Source organism: Aptenodytes forsteri, unplaced genomic scaffold (genome assembly GCF_000699145.1).
Source record: "Aptenodytes forsteri isolate BGI_AS27 unplaced genomic scaffold, ASM69914v1 Scaffold36, whole genome shotgun sequence".
NCBI lineage: Eukaryota > Metazoa > Chordata > Aves > Sphenisciformes > Spheniscidae > Aptenodytes > Aptenodytes forsteri.
This window is the reverse complement of record NW_008795477.1, coordinates 2,525,726-2,546,522: the sequence shown is the minus strand read 5'-3', so window position 1 is coordinate 2,546,522 and position 20,797 is coordinate 2,525,726. Positions and strand designations below refer to the sequence as shown.

The 20,797-nt window shown below is 42.9% G+C and overlaps 1 long non-coding RNA gene across 1 annotated transcript; it reads left to right on the top strand.

Moving 5' to 3' along the window:
* Positions 1–8,002: 8,002 nt before the first annotated feature.
* Positions 8,003–11,763, top strand: LOC103900488. The gene is made up of 3 exons (XR_657673.1): positions 8,003–8,131; positions 8,732–8,769; positions 11,046–11,763. It is a non-coding gene; the product is annotated as an uncharacterized LOC103900488 (long non-coding RNA).
* The last annotated feature ends 9,034 nt before the right edge of the window (positions 11,764–20,797 follow it).

Genomic DNA, 20,797 nt, shown 5'->3' with positions numbered 1-20,797 from the left:
GAAGGCAATAAGTTAGTGTTGGATCTCATCTTTATTCAAATCACAGTAAGTGGTCTTTTGTCTCCTAAAACAGATTTTCTTTTTTAAAACCATAGAACAATATAGAAAGACACCAAATCAAAGACCCTATTTAAAATAAGGATCATTAAAGTGCAATAATTGCTATTTAAGTTTGGCTGTGACAGTAAACCGGTATCTATCTTGTCTGCTCCAAATATAGTATTTTGTTTCCTGTTGAAGACCAAAGATGGCCCTCTTTTTCAAATAACCATCTATTTGTACAATAAACCAAATCACAATGCCAGCACTGAGCATTTCTCAAAATTCTTATTTTATGAATGGCTGCTGTTTTCATAAATCTTTCCCCAGCCCTGATCAGATCCCAGAAATTCCTCCCAGAAGTCAATGGGAATTTTTCCTTTAGTATTCACAGGTCTTGAATCAAATGCCTCAGAAAAAAAGGAGTCGTTGGATGAACTGAAGAATTAAAAAAGTGCAGTTTCTTCTGGATTTGTGTCCTGTTGTCCTTCCACCCCATTGGGATGACCTCAGCTTTCTGAGCTGTTTCTGTCCCCCCCAGGTGCTGCCGAGGGGATGCAATCCCCAGGTACATCCCCAGTTCCTGTCCTCGTGGACACTCTCTGATCCTTCCTCTGAGTCTCAATTAGCAAGAAGCAGCACTTGCGGTTCTTAGAAATGCATACGCTGATTAGTGACCAGTAGTCTCATGCATGAAGGCCAGCTGGCAGCTAAAACTGAACAGAAAATCTACTGATTTTCATGAAAAACACTGGAATTTAATATCTTTGAGACCTCTACCTTTCTGTCAAAGTTGATCAGTGGGTTTACAGGTTATTGAAAGAGACTGACAGATGGCTGGACAGGCACAAAGCATGATCACACAAGCCCTGTTTTCTCAGGCTAAAGACCATGAATAACTTTTGAAAAACAAAATTCAATGTACCTGGATTAATCTTATCTCTAGCAGTGATTTATAAGCAACTTACAGAATAACATGCAGCATGAGTTATGTACTGGTGATGCACATCTAGAAACTTTTCCAGCATTACAAACTTCTAAACTTCTGTTTTTGATAGCAACCTCCTCCACACAGCAGCAAATTCAAGTCAGCTAAAGAGATAAGCAGCTTATCTATTTTTAAGTTGCTTTTCTTTCTTCTTTCCTGCAGCTACTTCATCAGTTAGAAAGCTCATGGAAAAAGGGCATTCCTAGGAGAGATTCACTAAGTGAGAGAAGGAAAGAGCAAAATGCAAACACAGCTGATCCTCAGTGAATTGAAACTTCCCCCAAATACTGTCACAAATAGATACACGTACTTCTAGCTTTGCTTCTTGGGATTCTTCTTTCTTATGCATCATATGCTAATTATCTTACCAGTCAGCCTGCAACATTTGATTTGGCATTTTTTGCTGCTTCTTGCTTGTAAATTTACATCAGAGAAGAGATAGGGTGAAATTATTAATGAAAATGTATCCGCAGGTGTCTTTCCAAAGGAAGAGAGCAGAACTAGCGTACGAAACAGATCCCACTTTCAGGTTTCCTTTTAATGCCTTTACGTTGTAGCTCTGAACCCCACTAATTTGCATAGGCAAGAGGATAAAGCAGTAACAAACATCTCAGCTGGTTCTGAATTTCCCTCACAGACAGAATTATATATCTGCTGTTCCTTTCTGTGTGTGTTTCTCTCAGGAAGCAGACAGCATGGTGTTCGCTTGCTGCTCTTGGTTCTTTTTAGTGGCATCCCAAGTTGTGCCCAGCAAAAAGAGGATTTCCCAATGAGCTGGGACACAGTAGGTGGGATTTCTCCGAGTAAAAGTGTCTAGAGCTGAGCTACTGCAGAGAAAGAGGGACTTCATCAGAAGTAAAGGCCTGAAATGAGATGAATTGTAGCCTAACAAGAGCTATTTAGCTCAGCTGATGTTTGCTCTGATGAAGCCCCCACCGTGACCACTGGGCGCCGGAGCAACGAGGGGGAACCATGGAGGAGATATCAGCAATGTCACAAGCAGTTGAGAGAGAACGAAGGAGGAAGGATGAACTTTTTTTCCCTCTTGATGTGTATGTACGTGCCTGTCTTATCCTGCAGCTAGAGTAAATTAGTCTTAGTTGCTCAATAAATGGGAGGCATCACACAGCAGTAAATCTGGAAGACGGATGTGAACAGAGGAGGATGCGCAAGAAGATCAGCTCAAAGTGGATGTGTTGCTTGAGGAAAAAGTGCATTTTTTTTTTCACAGTCAGTTAGGATGTACCTTTTCACCAGGCGGTGACAACATGCAGGACAACAGCTAGGCTGACTTTCATGTCTGACTTCAGTAAATGCAACAAGAAGGGTGGGTAGCTGTTAGATGCTCACTGCTCTTCAGGTGATGAAATGTGGGCTCACCAGTTTGTTTGCAGTGCCCTGCTTTTGAAAGCTCAGTGTATGCGTGTTTGCAGCAGGATGGAGTCAATTATTTTTTGGTCTTTCACAGAGTTGTCCCTTAACCCACCGTATACAGACAAGCGTTCATTGTCCAGTGCTCTGTTAGGCACGCTTTCTCCACTTTCCTGTTTGGATGGTTATTCTTTACTTTCTGACCGAAAGATTTACGTCAGTTTTTATCTACTACAATTTGCTACTTATGACTAACCAAAACCTTTCAAAAATTAAAAATGTTTTTTCTTAAAGAGGCAAATTCACTGAACTGCTCCCCCGAACAAAGAATCAAACAAATGAAAAGAAAAACACCTTTGATTGAGAAACTGAAGTTGTCAACTGCAAATTCAACTGCTTTCATTTTTTTGCCATTCTTAGCTGAATATTTCCACTTTTCAGCATTTTTGTCTCATTTTCAGCTGTAGAACAACGAGGAATCCTTGGCTTTTAGCTTCTTCTACTAAAAAAAATTCTGACCAACTCTTGCAACCAACCTCTGGCTTCAAAACAACCCAATTCTAATGTAATTTACATGAGTCCTGTATCACCCAGACACTCCTGACAATTCAATGAACTTTGTCCTGCATTTCACCAGAATACTTATGACCCATATTGGGTACAGCAGAGCTGTTAATGAAACTGGAACAGTATAATTACAACACACTCATCCTTGAAGATGCAGGCAGATGTGGGGAAGTGTACTTCGTTTGTCTCATTGAAATACCATTGCAAATTACCTCTGCGCTAACTACATTTAAATAGGAAATAAAGGGAAAAAAAAATCTTCCTCGATAATGACAAGACAAGAATATCCATAAAAAGGAAATAGAGATGACATACCTCTTTGCCTGTGACATACATGTTTTACATGGCTTAGGGGCTTTGCTTCCTGAAAGTTTACATCGTCAACTGTCAGGGCCCTTCCATGCATGATTTATGTATGCATAATAAAGACATTGTGGTCGAGGAACTGATCTGTGATTTCCAACAGCTTTGAAACTAACAGTAATAAAGTATACAGCATATGAATAATATAGGGTTTAGTTAAAAAACATCAAGTTTTGAAAAATGGGAGGCATGTTTATTTTCCATTGCTCCATCTGCTCTTTTTTTTTAAGGCAAATTGAATGACAACCATTAAGGGAGACAGGCCAAAGATTTCCAATCCAGGGGCCAGGCGGTGCACAGAGCACTACACGTGCCCCCTCACTCCCATTGCAGATCCCAGGCACTCTGTGAGAGAGCAACTGGTAGTACAAACCCAGTGCGAGTCATCTCACTTCAGATTTAGAAGAGGACAGACCGTGAAGCTCTGGGAACATGCATTTAAATAAGCTCTTCCTAAAATTTCATGAGACTTCTTATACCACTTTTGCAGCAAGGCTCGTGTACCAGTAACACTGGCTACTAGCGTTATTTTGCAAGAGCGTCGAGAGGCCATCAGCAAAGATTACTGCAGGCATACACACACCATGCAATGATGAGCAGTGTTGTGATGGCTCTCAATCCAGTGAGTCTTGCTGAAATACATCGCATCCAGCTCATTAGCCTGCATGCATTCCTGCCTTGCACAGATAACCGGGCTAGGTTATAGAGCTGGTTTTCATGGTGCTGCTGTCGGCTGTTGGCAGCACAGCACAGATGCACTGGAAGAGGCCACATCCCTTCTGAAAATCTCGTTAATTCAGAAACTAGATGAAAGAGGCCTTTTTATTTTATATGATAAAATCAAGATACAGAAACTCAGTGATTTGGACAGAATCATGTAGGAAATCTGTGCTAACCAGTCCCTAATTCCTGCGTTCTTGTCCATCCCCATGAAATTGTTGATTTTATGCTGATAGAGCTTTCTCGGATGTCTAGGGAAAATTTACTGGTGCTGTGTTGCCGTCACATTTCAAAACTTGCCCCTGTTCAGGTTAATGAAGTGAAATGGAGGATTAGATCATGCTTAATGACAACAAGAACATGGCAAAGGTGCAAAACCCTTCAGGAGTTATCTCCAAATCTACATTAAAGTTCTCATTTGGCTCCATAAGCAGGAAAAGCGGACAGAGGTCCTTCATAGCCTCAGAACCTATTTTAATTATCCTCTCCCTGGATAATTATTAACGGGGGAGGAGAAAACTGCCTGCAAGTGTAAATGCTAATGGGTTCCCCTGAGAGCACGAGTCCAGAACATCAAGGAACATATGATGGGTTAACAGCCTCTCCAACACGTTGCTGCTGGCTTGGAGGGGGGATGCCGCAGTTGAGATGCTGATGACATTCCTCAATGACTTGAAGACTAAACTGCATGTCTTTATAAAAGCAAAGCTGTTCCTGCACTGAAAGATTCAAGGGGACAGGAAATTGTGTGGCTAAAACTTGGGCTTTTGACATAGTCAAATGCTGTTAGAGCGAATAAGGAAGGGAAGGTAGAAAGGGGATCTGAAGGAGATGGGAGCTGTGTCTTCACCACTGGTTAGGGTGCTGCTTTTTAATAACAGCCCTCCGATTGATTTCTGAAGTGGAAGGAAGCCTCACGACAAAGCAGAGAAGGGAAACCAGTTCATACTTGCACCGTGATGACAAAACTTGTTAGAAAAAATAAAACCCCAGACACTTGTGAGACTCAACATGCATCTGTACCTCGAAAAAGTCAGGTCCTGAGGTGTTATCTCAGGTCTAGCGCATCAGGTCTTTGTTAGACCATTAACTAAGGATATTATTTGAAATCACCCACCTCCCTGTTAGGTGTTCCAGGTGCCAGATGAAAAGCACATTTGAAGGGGTTGTGATGAGCAGGCACTGACTGTGTTAAAAATAATGCTTTTCTCCAGAGCCTTGAAACCAATTCTGCTGTGCTTGAAGGGAATTTAGCACATAAGTGCCAGTGCAGAAGATGGAGTCAGAGGAAGTGATTTTTCCACTTTCTCAGGTGTTTTCCCCTGAGGTCCTCCCTCCAGCAGAAAACAGTCTGCAGAAAAGCCTTTGCATGGAGGTGGTATCGGAATATAAGAACAGTTTCTTTGGTAGCCAGTTTGCTCTGAAAGTAACTTAAAATGGGATTTCATATTTGTTGTTCCTCCTAAATTTTATGCATTGAGTTCACAAGACTCTTTTTTCAACCTCTCCCAACTCATCACCAAATCTAAGAGCTGGCTGGAGTTCATCCCAGCTCAAACCCAACCCTTGAGCTGCCTAGTGAGCACTGAGGTCAGTCCCACCCTTGCAGTTCAGCCCCTTTCCCACCATAGGACCTCCTGGAGGGCCCCATGAAGCCAGGGGCAAAGCTCAAGGCAATATCTGGGAACAGATTGCTCCCTGGCCACCGCACATGAACGTTGGGTCATTCAAAGGCACATGAGAACAGAGTGGTTGATGTAGTAACAGATGGGCACATGAAAGCTTAGGAGAATTACCCCAGATTGGTTTGCAGGCATGTTTATCACAAATTGAGTCACGTCTTCTCTGCATTTTATACAGGGAGGATGGTTTGGATTCTCACCCATGTCCAAGCCCTCGGGGTTGTCTATAAAACACCATTATTTCTACATTAAGACTAGAGAGAAGGCTTCCACAGGCTGTCTAGAGGAGGACTAATAAGGCTGAATGCTCTTAGAGGCTTTATGAACAAGACAAAACCTGGTGCACTGTTTTCTAAGACCTGTCTACATATGGGCCCTTTGGAGATTGGTACAGAGAGTAACCAAACTAGCTCCTGAACCAGCAGCTGCCTCTCGGCTAATTAGTGCCCTGGGGACAATTAGTCTGCTCACATCACCATATTGCCCTGACTGTCATGCTTTCAGGGCCCAAAGCTGGTGTCTTGGCATGATGGAGACAGGACCCTGGCTGTCCCAGCTCTGAAAAGTGGACGGGGTAAAAAACTGCTGGAAGGCAGCAGGTAGGAACCTGCATGCAGGATGAGGAGAGGCAGGGGTGCTGGTGCTGAGGACTCACGGTCAGAATTGGACCATGCCGTCATGTCCCCCTCCCCAAATCACACAAGACTAATTTAGGCAATGCTGCCTCTCCTGTGCTGCTGTTCTCCGTAACAAAGACATAATGCTACAGCTTTCTCCCCCTCTGTCTTCTGCAGCTGTCACCACCTCATGCCAATAGTCCAACATAGGAGTGTTTTGAGCGAAAAAGCCCTGCTTGGATGATCATGCTTATCTCAGCTGAAAGGCTTTCAAAGCCCAGCTTAGCCAAAATATGTGTGATACACACCATGAGTCCAATCATCCCCCTTATAGCCATCTATGAAGAGTTGTTTTTTAGAACTGAGCTTTTCCATTATCATTTTCTTCCATTCTTGTTTCAGCTCACTAAACATTAACCACCATGACCTACTGCATAAACTCAAACCATATTAAACAGATTAGGTTTATAGCCAAATCCTAACACCCTATTTGGAGAATGGCTACAATGCCTGGCTGTTTCTACAGTTCTGTGGGTTGGGGTTTTTTTTGGGCAAAGTTAAATGTTTTTACTTGACTGAAACATTTTGGGTGTGTTTAACACCACTCTGCTAAAGCAAAACACATAGACGGAACCAATCCATTTATTTAAGAACAGTACTAAAAAATAAAACAAACATAAGCCCCAAACCTATCTGCAATGTACATGCAAAACTTGTAAAAGGAACTGACAAGTTTTTATGAACTGGCTTATATATATGTGTGTATTTACATTTTATTCTCATGGATTGTATTTATGTCAGAACATAGGAAATGGCCTCTACCTTTCAATTTACATTGTGGCTCAACATAATCACGCGCTTTCCCATGGATAACAACCCACCACTCCTAACAGAGCTGCCAGCAAGCTGATACAGAAAAGAACGTTGCTGAATATCACAGTTTTAGTTTTCAAAGGAAAAGGCAAGGGAAGGCAAGGGGAAAAAAAGCCACGTAGGATGATATCAACTGACAAAAGGATAAATGACAGGTCCGACAATTCAGATAAATCATCATCAACTAGGGGCATTCTGAGCAGTGTCTCCACAGAATCAGTCCTATGCTTGGGGCTACCAGATGTTTTCATCAGTAACCTAGGATTAGATATAAAGTCACCGCTGATAGAATTTGCAGCTGATGAAGATTGGTAGAAGTATAAATAACTGCAGGGACAGTGTAAGCTAGATCACTGGTGAAGCTTGGCTTATTCAGACAAAACATGTTTTAATACAGCCAAATGCAATGCAGTCCATGCAGGAACACAGAATGCATACTTTGTTCCTATCACATAGTTATGAAATTTCATACGTAGGAAAAGGACAACCTTCCTGCAGGCAAGGAATGTGAGGGATGTTTATATGGGAGAGGTCACGATGGGTGAGTAACTCAACCTGAGCTTCGCGTCGTGCTGAGACACAGCATTCCTGGTTGTTCCAGCACATGTAGCGATGCCTGAATGGAGAGAGATGACTGCTGCGAATGGCAGGAGGGAGGTCCCAGCAAAGGTGGCTGACCTCGGTCCGAGGGGTAGCTTTCAGCTTCCCATCATCAGGAGTAGTGCTGTGTCGTGTAAACCCTGTTGTCCTCCAGACAAGAGCTGGGAAATGAGAACTAAGGAGCTCAAGCCAAAGAAGCTATGCGTTCACAGCAATACATTTGAAAGAATTTTAATTAAAATCTTGACTAAATTATATAGTCAGCGAACAAGGAACGTGATATAAATATGACATGAGGAATTCCTAAATGGGTGAGTATGAATGATATTGCTTAGAAGGTACAAATGACACGGTTTACAAAGAATTAAAGTCTATACTATAGGTAGTACTAAGGAGCCCAGCCTGCTTGGAACTGAGTTTTACCTAAGTGCCTGTGATCCAGAGACCAAATTTTCAGCAAAGATCTTGGAGCAGACACGGACCTCTGTCTGACCGTGAGTTCAGGGCAGGAGGTCTCCACTGGGAGCTGAACATTAATTTAGATCTAGATAAGGCAAGCAAATCTACCTAACTTGTTATTAGTGGCCATGCTTATTACATTCTCCCTGCTTGTGCAACGCCCTGATTCATCTCTTGTTTCTGACACATCCCGTTTCTGACTTCTTTCCACCTGTTTTTCCCTTACTGGCATTAGTCAGCTAAACGTACCTGAAGGCACAACCCACACTACTACAGAATAATTACTTCTATGGCCATTAGTCTGCAGAGCCAAGATGCATCTAAATCTATAGGTATTTATCTCTATGTATATATGCTATATGTACTGTATATATACTCCATATACTGTACTTCAGGGCCTTTAATGTTAGAAGTCACAGTCCTTTCTTATATGCATATTCCCACTTCAATAGAATCCGATTGCAGCCCTGCACCTGCGTACAAAATCAGGGTGAGTGAAATGGTAATGCTGCATGCATCCCAGTTTGCTTTCTTTCAAGCACGTAAAAAAAAAAAAAGGAGAAATCTCAGAAAAGAGCCACATAAGGACAGGAGAAAATTCCTGAGAATGAGAGACTTTTCAAACTCATCCTGCTTACTTGAGCAAGAAGATGGAGAGGTAATTTGACTACTGGAGAGATATTTGTGTGGCGAGAAGAACCCGTTTGGAAAAGGGCTCTTTAATCAGACAGAGGAAGGCATGAGAGGGACCAGTGTGATTTAGAGTGAGATTAACTTTTTGCTGAGGAGGGTTACAAGCCAGATCAAACTGCTGAGGAAAGTGGTGGGTTCTCTGTTTCTCCCTTCCTGCAAATCAAGGCTGGGTGTCTCTCTGGAAGAGAATTTTCACTGAACATCAATTACTGGGATAAATCTTGGGGGCAGCTGGGTGAAACTTAATAACCTGTGACATAGGTGATCTAAGCAAGACGATCCTTTGGCCTTAATATCCCTGCATCTTGGGAATGGTGAAGAGCAGAGCTCTATATAGCAATGGAAACATAAGCAGAGTGTAAATACTGGAGGGGCAGAGCAATTAGGTCCAAGCAGTTAGGACGAGGAGTGCCGTATCATTAATTTTTTACACCTAAATGTCAGCTGGATGTTAAGTGGATGTTTTGGGACCACGGGGGGTGGCATAAAACTTTTATACACAGAATAGATGAACATAAGCCTTACTGCATTACTCGGCTTCTTTTATGATCTCTCCTTCCCGTACCTTGAGCTCTGGGGAAGGAATGTGCTCCGCCCAAAGAGGAATTACATTAAACAAGGACAAGGTGCCGTGCAGGTACCTTGCAGCACTGGTAATTCCCTTTCAGCTCAGTTTGTGTCTTGCTGTGTTTTTGTCATGAGGATACGGTATTTCGTGAGTGGAAGCAGCTATTCTACCATGCCTTCTCTCAGCTCACGGTTTGTTGCAAATATTGATGTTTTACTACATGGATGTTTTATTGTTGAATTTTCTGCTGGGCTGTTACTCGATTTCAGTAATGAATTCCAGCCTGCTTATTTATTTATTTACTTATTTTAAGGAGAGCTAACAAGCTTCACAAGAATTATGTGTTATAGGGAGGTATCTTAGCTAATCCAAAGAAGTAAATCTCAAGAGCAGGAAACCTCAGCATGTGAATTGAATTTTGTAAGAGACGCACAAAGTGCAATATGTTCTCGTCGTGGTAGAGGTCTTTACTGAGATAAAGAACTGCTGCACCAGGCAATGTGCACAGGCAATGCCATGCAAGACTCTCCCCATCCCATGGAGACCGCAGAAGGTCAACTGGCTGGGCTGACAGCTGGAGCTGCAAGATACTAATAAATAGCTTTCACTGGTAAATAAAAAAGTGGTTTATAAGGAAGGTCAACAGTCCTGTTTTAGGAAACTGAGGCACATAGCAAGGTGTGTCGCTATTCCTGAGGCCTCTTAGTAGACTAGCGGCAGTCACAAGCAAACTGGGCAGATTTCCTTGAGGAAAAATGAAGTCCCACACAATGCCTAGCAGAAAAAGTCTCTTTTGTACCAAAGCAGGGAAATCCCTCCTTGTCAGCAGCTGGCTGGGTGGACCACCCACCTCCAAAATATATGGTGCAATCGCTAAACACAAGATGCTTCACACTCACACATCCCTCCTCTTTAAAATACACCCAGAAGGCCTTTTGGATCCCAGATCTTTATCTGGAAATTAAATTTTGAGATGTGACCTATCAAAGTTGTCAGTAAGCAGGAGAGGGAGATCCCTTGCCAGCCTACTAGCTACATTTTTAGAGAGACATATCTTTCATTGGCTTGAATATTGATGAATCTTATTCTTTCTGAGTTAGATTTCTGATCTGAAAGCGAGTTCTTCTTTATTACTCATGCTTATTTCTCACTGGGACAATTCTCCTACCTCCTTGGCTATGTGAGGGTTAATGTGTAAATGAATGCTGGATGTCCTGCACAAGTAAAGTCTTATCCTAAATGCTGAATTATCTTCCTCACTTGGAACTTCTCTGAACTTCATAACTGAAAAGGTAGGAAAATAAAACAAGAAGAGGCCACGGAAATCCCAAACTCTAGGGTTTTTAATCCTTTGTTGCAAAGAACCAAAAGCATTCCTGAACTAGAGCAATTTTTAGTGAGAGAAAACATTGCTGATATTTTTCTGAGAATAATTGACCTTTATCCTTGCAAGATGAAGCTCTAACAACGTGCAGGGCAACACTTCCTTCTCTGTCTGTCACCAGACATCGAGCTCTCAGGAACACCTCTGCTTCCAGAACCGACTTCTCAGAGCTCAAACGTGGAGACCAAACGCTGCTACAACTCCAACACTCCAGCTCTTCCTGGACACGGATCTTCATGTAACCCAAAACTTACATCCCTGCAGCATGATTTCCTTCTCAGCGCTTTCTCACACACTAAAAAGGCCTTGAATGACTAGCTATGACAGCACCACCTCCTAAAACACGTCATGTTACCGTCTTTCTTGACTCCACACTGTGCGTTCCCCACTTGTACAAGTGAGCATTCGTACTGATTTGCCAAAGCAGCAGCAGAAACCTCCAGTATCATACTTCTGACACTGGCCAATGCTAGATATCCTCCAGATGGTAAAAAATAGTTTTCACAGGCCTTGGAGGCACTGATGTGGTACCGTACCAGCTGACACCAGCTATTGATTACCTAAACCTTGTAATTTTTGTTTTCGTTAATGTACGCCAGCTGCAGAGCTTACTGTCACATGACATATACAATTGTCTAATCTCTGCATTTTCCTCCAAATCAGGAATTTTTCTCAATACCAATCTATGATACCATAAAGTATCAAAATAATTATATCGGGCATTAGGATATTTGCTTTGTTCCTTTGAAATGCAGGCACAGAAGCACTTGGAGGACTACATGAGGTGCAGATGAACAATTTCTTTTAGAAGTATCATTCCAGTATATATATTTGTGAGAGGTCTTTTATTTATTCAGTTAAATCAGGAAAAATAATCATCTATCTTATTTTTTATCTTTAGAAGCAGTATAATATATGCTAAATCAAACATGTAATTCATCCATCTTTAATAGCTTTCTTTGTGCCATATAACTGCACAGCAGCTGCTTTGTCAAATGACCAAGAAATTAGAGTTTGGCAAAACAGTGGTTTTCATCAGCATATGACCTTAAGATAACATTTACATTTCAGGAGATGCTATTCCAGTCAGAACAGAACTGCAGGGCAAACTCACATCTCTGGATACTCATGGAGGCATCCGACAGAAAAGCTAATAAACGCACTAGATTAGTACAGTTTTATTTTCCATAAATCTGGGACATGTTCAGCAATGTCAAACTTGTTCCCGTGCCTTTAAATGAATAAATAAACCCAAGCTTGCTCTGAAGCTCAGAAGTGAGGTGGAATTCATTTAGCTCATTACCATTTAAATGATAGATGGACAGGGTAAACTCTTTTCTTTTGAGGCAGGGGATGGACAATGTGGAGACGAGAGCAGTGGTATTACATAGATGTGGGCTCCCAGGCTTAGATGATTGGATTCAGATGTTTCCAAGGAAATTATTTGCTCCAAAAGGGCTCTTTGGTTACTAACAGGTATAGCAATCATATTTAAAATGTTTTTACTCACAGTCAGGCTCCTATAGCTTCAGTCACATAGGATTTACTGGAGGGTTTATCCTTGGGCTGCTCTGTTGAGTGCAGAGAATTCAGGTGGGTGTTTTCAGAGGGTTAGGCTGCCAAGACATACAAAGTAAAAAACAACATGTTTAGAGGAGAAATATTTTGCTTTTGCCATTTTGGCTGTAATTTATTTCCTTCTTTTGCAGTAGGTCGTTATTTGCCTCTCCTAAATTGCAGGGAAATTCAAAGAGGAGAGAGGTAACAGGTAGGTTTTTTGTTTGTTCATTTATTGCCTGAGAAAAGGAGGTACCTGTGCAGCTGAGAACAAGAAGGTAAGATCTTCACACCTAGCCCAGGATGAGTGAGAAAGCAACATTTCACTATTTTGTCAATTAATTCAGTTCTCCAGCAGCCAAGTTCCCTTGAGAAGAAGGAATAAAATGATAATTTATTTGTATTGGTCTTATTTAAAAAAGAAAAAAAAGGACCCCAAAACAGAGGAGAGAATAGGAGATTTCACATGTGACACTTATGCTGCAAAATCTCAAATAGCTTGCTTGATTTCTGGTTTTCTTTTTACCTTGAAGGTCAATATAAACTCACCAAAAGTTTCCTGAGCACCCACAGGTCTCTTCTCACCAGTTTCTAGGGAGCTAACAGTGACTCGCTGACTCAAGTCAGAGCTATGGGCAACTTGTGGGTGTACAGGGCTCTGACAATATTTTGATCCCGGTATCAGACACAAGTGGTGGCATGAGGAGCAGGATGGAGTTAGTTATGGGAACAGGTCACACATCTTATAACTCTTCTTCATAATAATTTTTCTTCGTAACAAAAGAGCTCTTTAACAAGTTGTCACACATGGGTGTTTTCTCAATCCAGCCAGTGTTAGCGGCCTCCTGAGTGGTGACAAACTCTGCATCAGCCCTGCCAGACCCTAGGACAAGCCTTTTCCTATTCTTCACTTCTGAAGCCTAGACCTGGCTTTTTCTGTGGACCTCCTTCTTGCTGGGTGTTTCACACCCCCCCCGCATGTCAGATCTCACAGATGAACATGGTCTGAGCTCCTTAGGGAGAGCACAGCCTCTCCAACCTCCCAGATTTCTCTTTCTGCAGCAACTGGGAAAAATGCGAATAAGCAGTCTTCTTTTTTTTGCTGTCCAGGAGCAACTCTTGCATGGCCATAACTTACAATAAGAAAATATACCAGACACAATCCATCATAGCACCCTGTATTCCTGGACATCCATGCAGCTCTGTCTCAAAACATGCAGAATCCAAACCCATAAATGATGCTTTGTTCACACATGCAGCTCGGCACCTGCTTTGAGCTCAAAATTGAAACAATCTTTTGCACAAAGAGGGAGACTGTATGCTGGAAAGGGAAGATATGTGGGTATCATTGCTACCGGTGTAGCTCTTGCAAAGTGACTGGTGATGTTGGGTGCCTCAACTGTGCCAGGTCTGCAAGGCACTCAGTTTGCAGAATGTAGAGTACTTGAGGTACTTTGAGTAGTTGGGCTTTCCAAAAGTGCTCCAGAAGAAGCATCTGAAAATCAATGGAGCAGAAGTCAGTACTACTGTAGATTTCTTTTTCTGTGTTGGTTTTGGGAGTGTATTTCTTGCTTTGTGTAACAAATCCAAAGCTTTCCCATTTTAGACTTGAGAATATGAGAAATGCTAAGAAAAGACAGAGAGGTGGAAGGGTGATGCGTGACAGTGAAAACAATAGGATGATCCTTCATTTCCTTCCTTTGGTGAAATAAATAATGACAGTGTGAACAGTAAGGAGGAATTTGGATGAAAAGGGGTGAGTGGCTTGTCACCCTGAATGCCGGAGGGTGTTATGTGAGCAAATGATAGTACTGGCAGATCTGCAGGAGTGACTATGGGGAATTAGATGCAAATAGAGCATTAAAGCAGAATCACTGGGGTGATTCAGTATCCCAGGTAGATTGGGTGTGTCAGTAAAAACCAGCTTGGGAGAATGTCGTATTTGACACCTATCCCAGGAAGAGGACCAGAGCAGCAGGGGCTGCAGGGTAGGTTGGTGTTTCTTGTCTGGACGGTCTTGCAGGGAGGAACCTTACAGAGAATTGCAAGGAGAGGGGGGGACATTTTCTCCTAAATAATTTAAAAAAGAAAATCATCCCAGGTGACTTTTCGCTGTCTCAGGGGTGGACCCTATGCCAGACTTCCCTGCTGCAGCAGAGTGTAACTCAAGTGTCTCTAGACTGAGTCCCCCTTTCTTGACATTAAGGGAGCTCCGAGAGGGGCACTTTTTCCTAAGGTCTGTAAGGGTTTTTTTCCCTCTTTCTTGGCCTGGAACAACTTAAATTTGTTAACACAAGCAGAACACAGTGCAAACTGCATTGCTTTTGGGAAGGACTTAAGTGGGTGAGCCTGGGATTTCCACTGAGGAGGAAAGTTTTCTGAGAGGAGTTTATTTATGAGCAAGTTTGTAAGTGGCTTGGCTATTTGTGGGCTGATGTGTTGGCATTTCCTCTCTTTCTTTTCCCCCCAGTTTAGGAGTCTACAGCAGGCCTCCTTTAATTCGCACAAATAAAATGAGATGAGAAAAAGTATTAAAAATGTAGCTGTACATTGGAGGAGACAGAAAGAGGAGGGAGGGAGAGACTTTCGCTTCTACAACACCAGAGAATGAAAACATCTGTGTCCAGTTGACTCACTTTCATAAAGATGCACTAGACCTTAATCAAACCCATCCAGGGGATCTTGCCTGAGCTGTAGGGATTATATCAACATTATATAGCTGGCTCATGGGCAGCCATTCACTGGCCAGGTAGCTAACAGAGCTGGGGGATTTGCTTGTGTGTGACATTTTTTATTTTATTTTAAGGAGCTAGGCTGCATTTGCAAACCACAAATTACATTTCTCCACTGTCAACAATTGCAATCGTTCTCATGGATGCCTTGTTGCTCTGGGTTTGAACCTCAGCCATGGTGCTATTGCCTCTGTGCCCACCTTTCAATTGTTGTTGATCCACCATCCAACCCCCTGATTCCCTGGCAGAGCAGCCTGGAGTTAGGCAGGCATGCTGCACCTCACCTGCTGCAAGCCGTTTTATTTTTGTTGGCTTGGGAAAAGCTGTTGGTCTCAGTTTCTTTTAAAATATTTTGTGCTAAAGAGAGGAAACAAAGCCGAGCTGCAGAGCCTGGGGGCTCCATTCACTGCTAAGCTTAACTTCTTCAGGGCAGCTGCCAACAGCTACCAACACTGCGTCTTCCAGCATCTGGTGTTGGAGGCCCATGAGTCATCCTCCTGATTTCAGTGAGACTATTCAAATCCTTTATGGGCCTCAGCTGTAAATGGAGGTGGCAAATGGAAACAAAATGAAGTATAGAGATCTTCTCTTTTTTACGTGTTGCCCACAGGAGTGAATGACTTTGTTGATGTTGACAGTTCCTCCAGCCACAATATATAGTTTCTTAACCCATATTCATTAAAAAAAACCCCTTGTTTAATTTCCAAGGAATAAATAAATGGGTTTCCAGATATCTTAAATTTCAAGTTTGTTCCCTCATATTTACCAGGGACCACACTCAGACTAGGATTACTCTAAACAGCACGTGGAAAGCGTAATTGAATAGCGTATTATAAGCTGAGGTCTGGCAATGCTTTTCAAGTTAATTTGAGCAGAGAGCACCAGTTTTTGCGGCCAGCAGCCCAGCATCTCATCACCTTTTCTTGCCCCAGCCCCTTGATCTCAGGTGGATCAAATGGAGGTTACCTCCAGAAAAAATTCAAACTTGTATCCTGGGCACAAAATAAAAGGCCTAAACTGCTTTTTTGGCTTGTCCAGATGTTCTCTGTGTAAACCCACACTTAACCTCTGAACATGGTGTTGGATCTTAATAGTTGAAAAGATCTTCATACAGAAGTGCAGTTTTAAGGGCAGCCATCAATTCCCAAACATTGCAGATGGTGTGCTGGTGGCTGGACATCACTTGGACAGCCCTAAATTACCCTCTGGCTCCCAGAAACATCCCTATTGCCTAGAGTGGCAAACTGCTTCGACAGCTTAGGGGGCTTATGAGTAAAAATGTGGCAGGACAAGGGCAAACAGACAAGTGACCCCAGGGTAATCCAGTTATCCTTCAGAAAGCACCATACACATGCCCTTACTTGTGCCATTCCAGGAGCAGGTTATCTCACATTTTCTTTGGGATTAGGTATATATAGGCAGAGCTACCACAGAGTGGGTGACATGCTCAAAATGCACGCTGTTGCTTAGTTCATGGCAGCGTGTTTCTCTGCCCTTGTCTACAGCAACTTTGGGGCTATGACAAACAGAAGCTGCTGCAATGCTAACCTTACAGGGAATTTGCCTACTTTTCTGTTAAAAAAATGCCCTGTAATGTACGGCTCTGGAAACTCCTCTGACACGCACATCTTCTTTCATATGAATGCTATGGGGAACCACCCCTTGGTTTTCTCATTCTGGTAAGAGTTTGTGAGCGGCGGAGGAGGGGAGAAAGGTCTTGTAAAAGAATCAAATCTGATCTGGAAATGACTGAGACCTGTTAAGCACAGAGCCTTGCAAAGCCATTTTTAGACCTCTGCTTTTTAAATATAGTCCTCACCACCAGCACCTGCTCTAACAATAAAGTGTCATCTGCGAGATGTCACTCACTGACATTGAGTGTCACATACAGAGGCAGGCCAAGCATTTGCCGAGCTGAGTGTGTTCTCTAGAGGGAGGAATATAGCTACAGATTATATGACCTGGATAACATTTGACAGGATTATGCTTCCATACATGTTTGCTCAGCACCTTATGCATTGAAGTTCCCCCAGTCTGGAGCCACAGGACATTACTGTAACCCAAGTATTATTTATGTTGGCAACTGAGAGATAGATCATGGGCGAGGAAAGAGAAAAAGCAGCATTGCTCGTAAATGAATTTGGATGTTATGCCCTTTATAGCATCAAACATCTTAATATTAATAGAGACTGTGCTGACCTAAACACACAGCAGAGAGGTTCTGTCCCAGAAGCTTTATTTTCCATAGACATCTTGATTGTCAGAGCTTACACACGCTTTATACATTTTTGTGGCTCAAACTTGTTCTTTTCTACGTCAACTGCACTTCAGTGAGTGAGGGAAGGATTTTCCTCCAGGAGAGGAGAGAGGATGCAGAATCACAGTGCCCCTACCTAGCAGGGCACGTAACTGCAGTGAAGGGACAACTGCTTACCTCTTTAACCCACTCGCCTCTTTCCATTCCCTACTGGAGTTAGAACTGGACTTGGACGTTGTGGTTTGGGATTGCCTAGGGCAGGCTTGATATTTCAGCCAGACTTTGACCGTTGTCTGCCCACCTCTACTGAGATATGCCAGGGCAGGCGGCTCGGACTCGGGGTGGGGATCCCAGCACTCGTCTAGAAATTCCCACGCTGAGCCTGTGGGCACCTGCACTGTGGTCACTACTGGTATTTGCTAGCGGCACTGACATTGAACCTGCATGTAGCACCGAGGTGGGAGAGCGTGCGGAGGAGGCGATGCATCCGAAGTCTTGGTTGCTGAAATCACTGCCTGGCCATGTCACCACCGCTTGCTGGACATAGGGATATTAAGGGCATTGCTTTCCACTCCCAGCTTTCATAAGGTGCAATTGTGGCTCTCACTTTTTTCAAAGCGTCTCAGCTTAGCTACCGAACTGTGGCCGTGCAGTTTCCTTTCTCCTTCCTTTTGCTGTCCCCCATCTCCTTTCCAAGCACCTGCAGTGGCTTTCAGCATGCATTCATTCTCTCTTGCTTGCTGCATATATGTTCAAATTGTTATTTCCCAGCAGATGTATCGCATGAGGGTATTGAATTCCCACCCTTCCCACCCCTCTCTCAGAGCACCGACTCTACTCTCACAGAAGCACCAGTTTTATTATAACAGAGCTCAGTATTTAAGCTTCATTCTCAGATTTGTCTGCCTTAAACCAGAAAATGTTAAAAATATTGGCGATGGTGAAGCAGCGAGTGTAACCTCCAAATCTCCCCTGTTCAGATCAGATGTAGCCTTCCTGCTGTAATCATTCCTCTCTCCCCCTCCTCCCCGCCCTTCTCTCTCTTTTTGGATATGTGTTTCTCCCTGACTGTGATTCTGCAGTGGCAGAAAGGGGTCAATCTATCTGTAAAAGATGGACTCAGCCAAGCTTTTCTAGCTCTTTCCTGCTGATGGCAATTATCCGGAGGTTGGCAGCGGTCCCAGAAACCTGCAGTTCCTGCAGTCCTGCTGCTGTGGGCCTGCTCCACAAAGCCAGCATCCTAAGAGGATCACTTGGTGTGATGCCCAGGAAATGACAAACAGAAAAGGTCACACGTACTCCAAAAAGATATACTGCTCGGCAAATTTAATTGACATTGTGCAGCTTTTCAAAACGTCCCTGCAGACATTCCAGCATTTAACAGATGCAAGCAAAGAACAGCAAAATAACAGGGCTTTAGAGAAAGGGCAGAAAAAAACCATTCTGTCCCCCCGAAAGAATTTTTTCATACCCCGGTAATATCTTTTCTCATGGTCTATTGGATCAGGATAATTTTTTGTTACCCCTGGTCTGGCAAGTGAAATCTGTCATCCCATCCCCCAGCCTCCCTTCCTTCCCTCACGCACACACTGCTGCTTTTTAAATCATTGAGCTTTCATTACACAGGGTAACTGTCCTTGTTGTTTTCCTTGCATGTTTGTCTGTTAAAATATTGTACGAGGAACCAGCTCCCTGTCAAGACCAGTGCTCTCTGGAGACTCACTGTTGTGTCCTGTGCTATCTAGCCAGAGGGAAAAATGCTGTCTGCATCAATGGGTGCTTTCTTTAAAGAAAAGGAACAGGAGATCTGTGGAAATTTAAGAAGGCGTCTGATATCTAACACTAGTAGCTGGAGGTGGTGGGAAAGCAAGAGTGGCCAGAGTGAGTCTAGGATGAAGGCAGGTGGTCCTGGTTCAGCAGAGACTGTACTCAGCAAGGACTCAGCTCTTCAGTTTTTTTTATTTCAGCCTCCTTTTGCTAAGTACAAATTTAAAAGCAATTTGATTTAGTGCTTTTGTTTTTAATATCCCCCATTAGATGGAAAACAGTGGCAAAAATGAGTATATTATGCATACTGAAGATGAAGCAGACATGTGACACAACAGGTCTGAATGCTTGGCCCGTTTACATCCATACGATTTGGGATGAAAGGCACCATCTTCACTATATAGCTGGGACCATGCAATCACCATGATTTAGATGGCTGGGATAGTAAAGAAGAAAGGTTTGAGTCCATTGAGAGCCTTGAATCTTCAAGTCATGAATCCCAGTAAGTGTGTCAGCTGGGTTGCTGCAGAGAGAGGTGATTAATATTTCCAAAGCTTTCACAAGCTGCTATCGATATAGAAGGCCAAAACTGTCCACTTGTGTAGATGGTGTAAAATACTTGGTGCATTAGACTAAATACTTCAGGACTGTATAAAGCAAACACAAAGATCTATGTGGGGGTTTCTCTGGTTACTATATTTAAGAAGAATTAACTACCATATCTAGACTGTGAGCATATACGTGGATAGCATCTGTGAAATCTGGTCATTCATTTGCCTGAATATGGCTAGACTTTAGTGAAGCAATCTTACAACTGTAATTTCAACATACGGTCAGGGGGACAAATCTTTTTTATTTAGCTGGTGAGCAGTATGACCAGAGATTTTACAGCGCATAACAGCAGTACAACAGCAGCCTGTAGAAAACAGGGAAGATGGACAATTGAAAGTCATTTTGCTTTGAAATACTGCTTTTGAATAACAAAACATACAGTTGGAAGTCTCAAAGTACTCTCTGAACAATACCTAGCTCTACCAGCCACAAAAGGTGGGGAAACATGATTTCACTTTATTTGTAGCAGGCAAAACACCGTTGCGGTAACTGTTGGGACCAGAACCCAAGACTCCCAGTCCACCTCTGTGCTTAAAGAGCAGGTCATACTCAAATAGAGGGGACCGGAGAGTGACAGATCCATTTCTAGGCAACTTTCTCAATTTTGGTATTTGTCTGCTTCAAAGGAAGATCCTGTTGGGAACACAAAGTGACATTTGACTTCTTCAGCATGGAGGTGGCAACATCCGCTTTCTGAAGGAAAGCTGAACCTTATAGTTTAAGGAGAGGTGGTACCCTGCAGGTGAAACACAGACATGGGGCAAATTTTTAGGGCTCTGTTTTGCCTGATTCTGAACAGGATTTGTCTATCCCTCATCCACCTCTGTGTCAGGGCAAAAGCTCAAAGCCCACAGTTGCAAACCCCATGTCAGTGCCTACACCCCCAAGCCATGCAGAGTGGGAGGAGCATTAACCCTTCCTTTGAAATGTCCTTTGAAACTAGTGCAG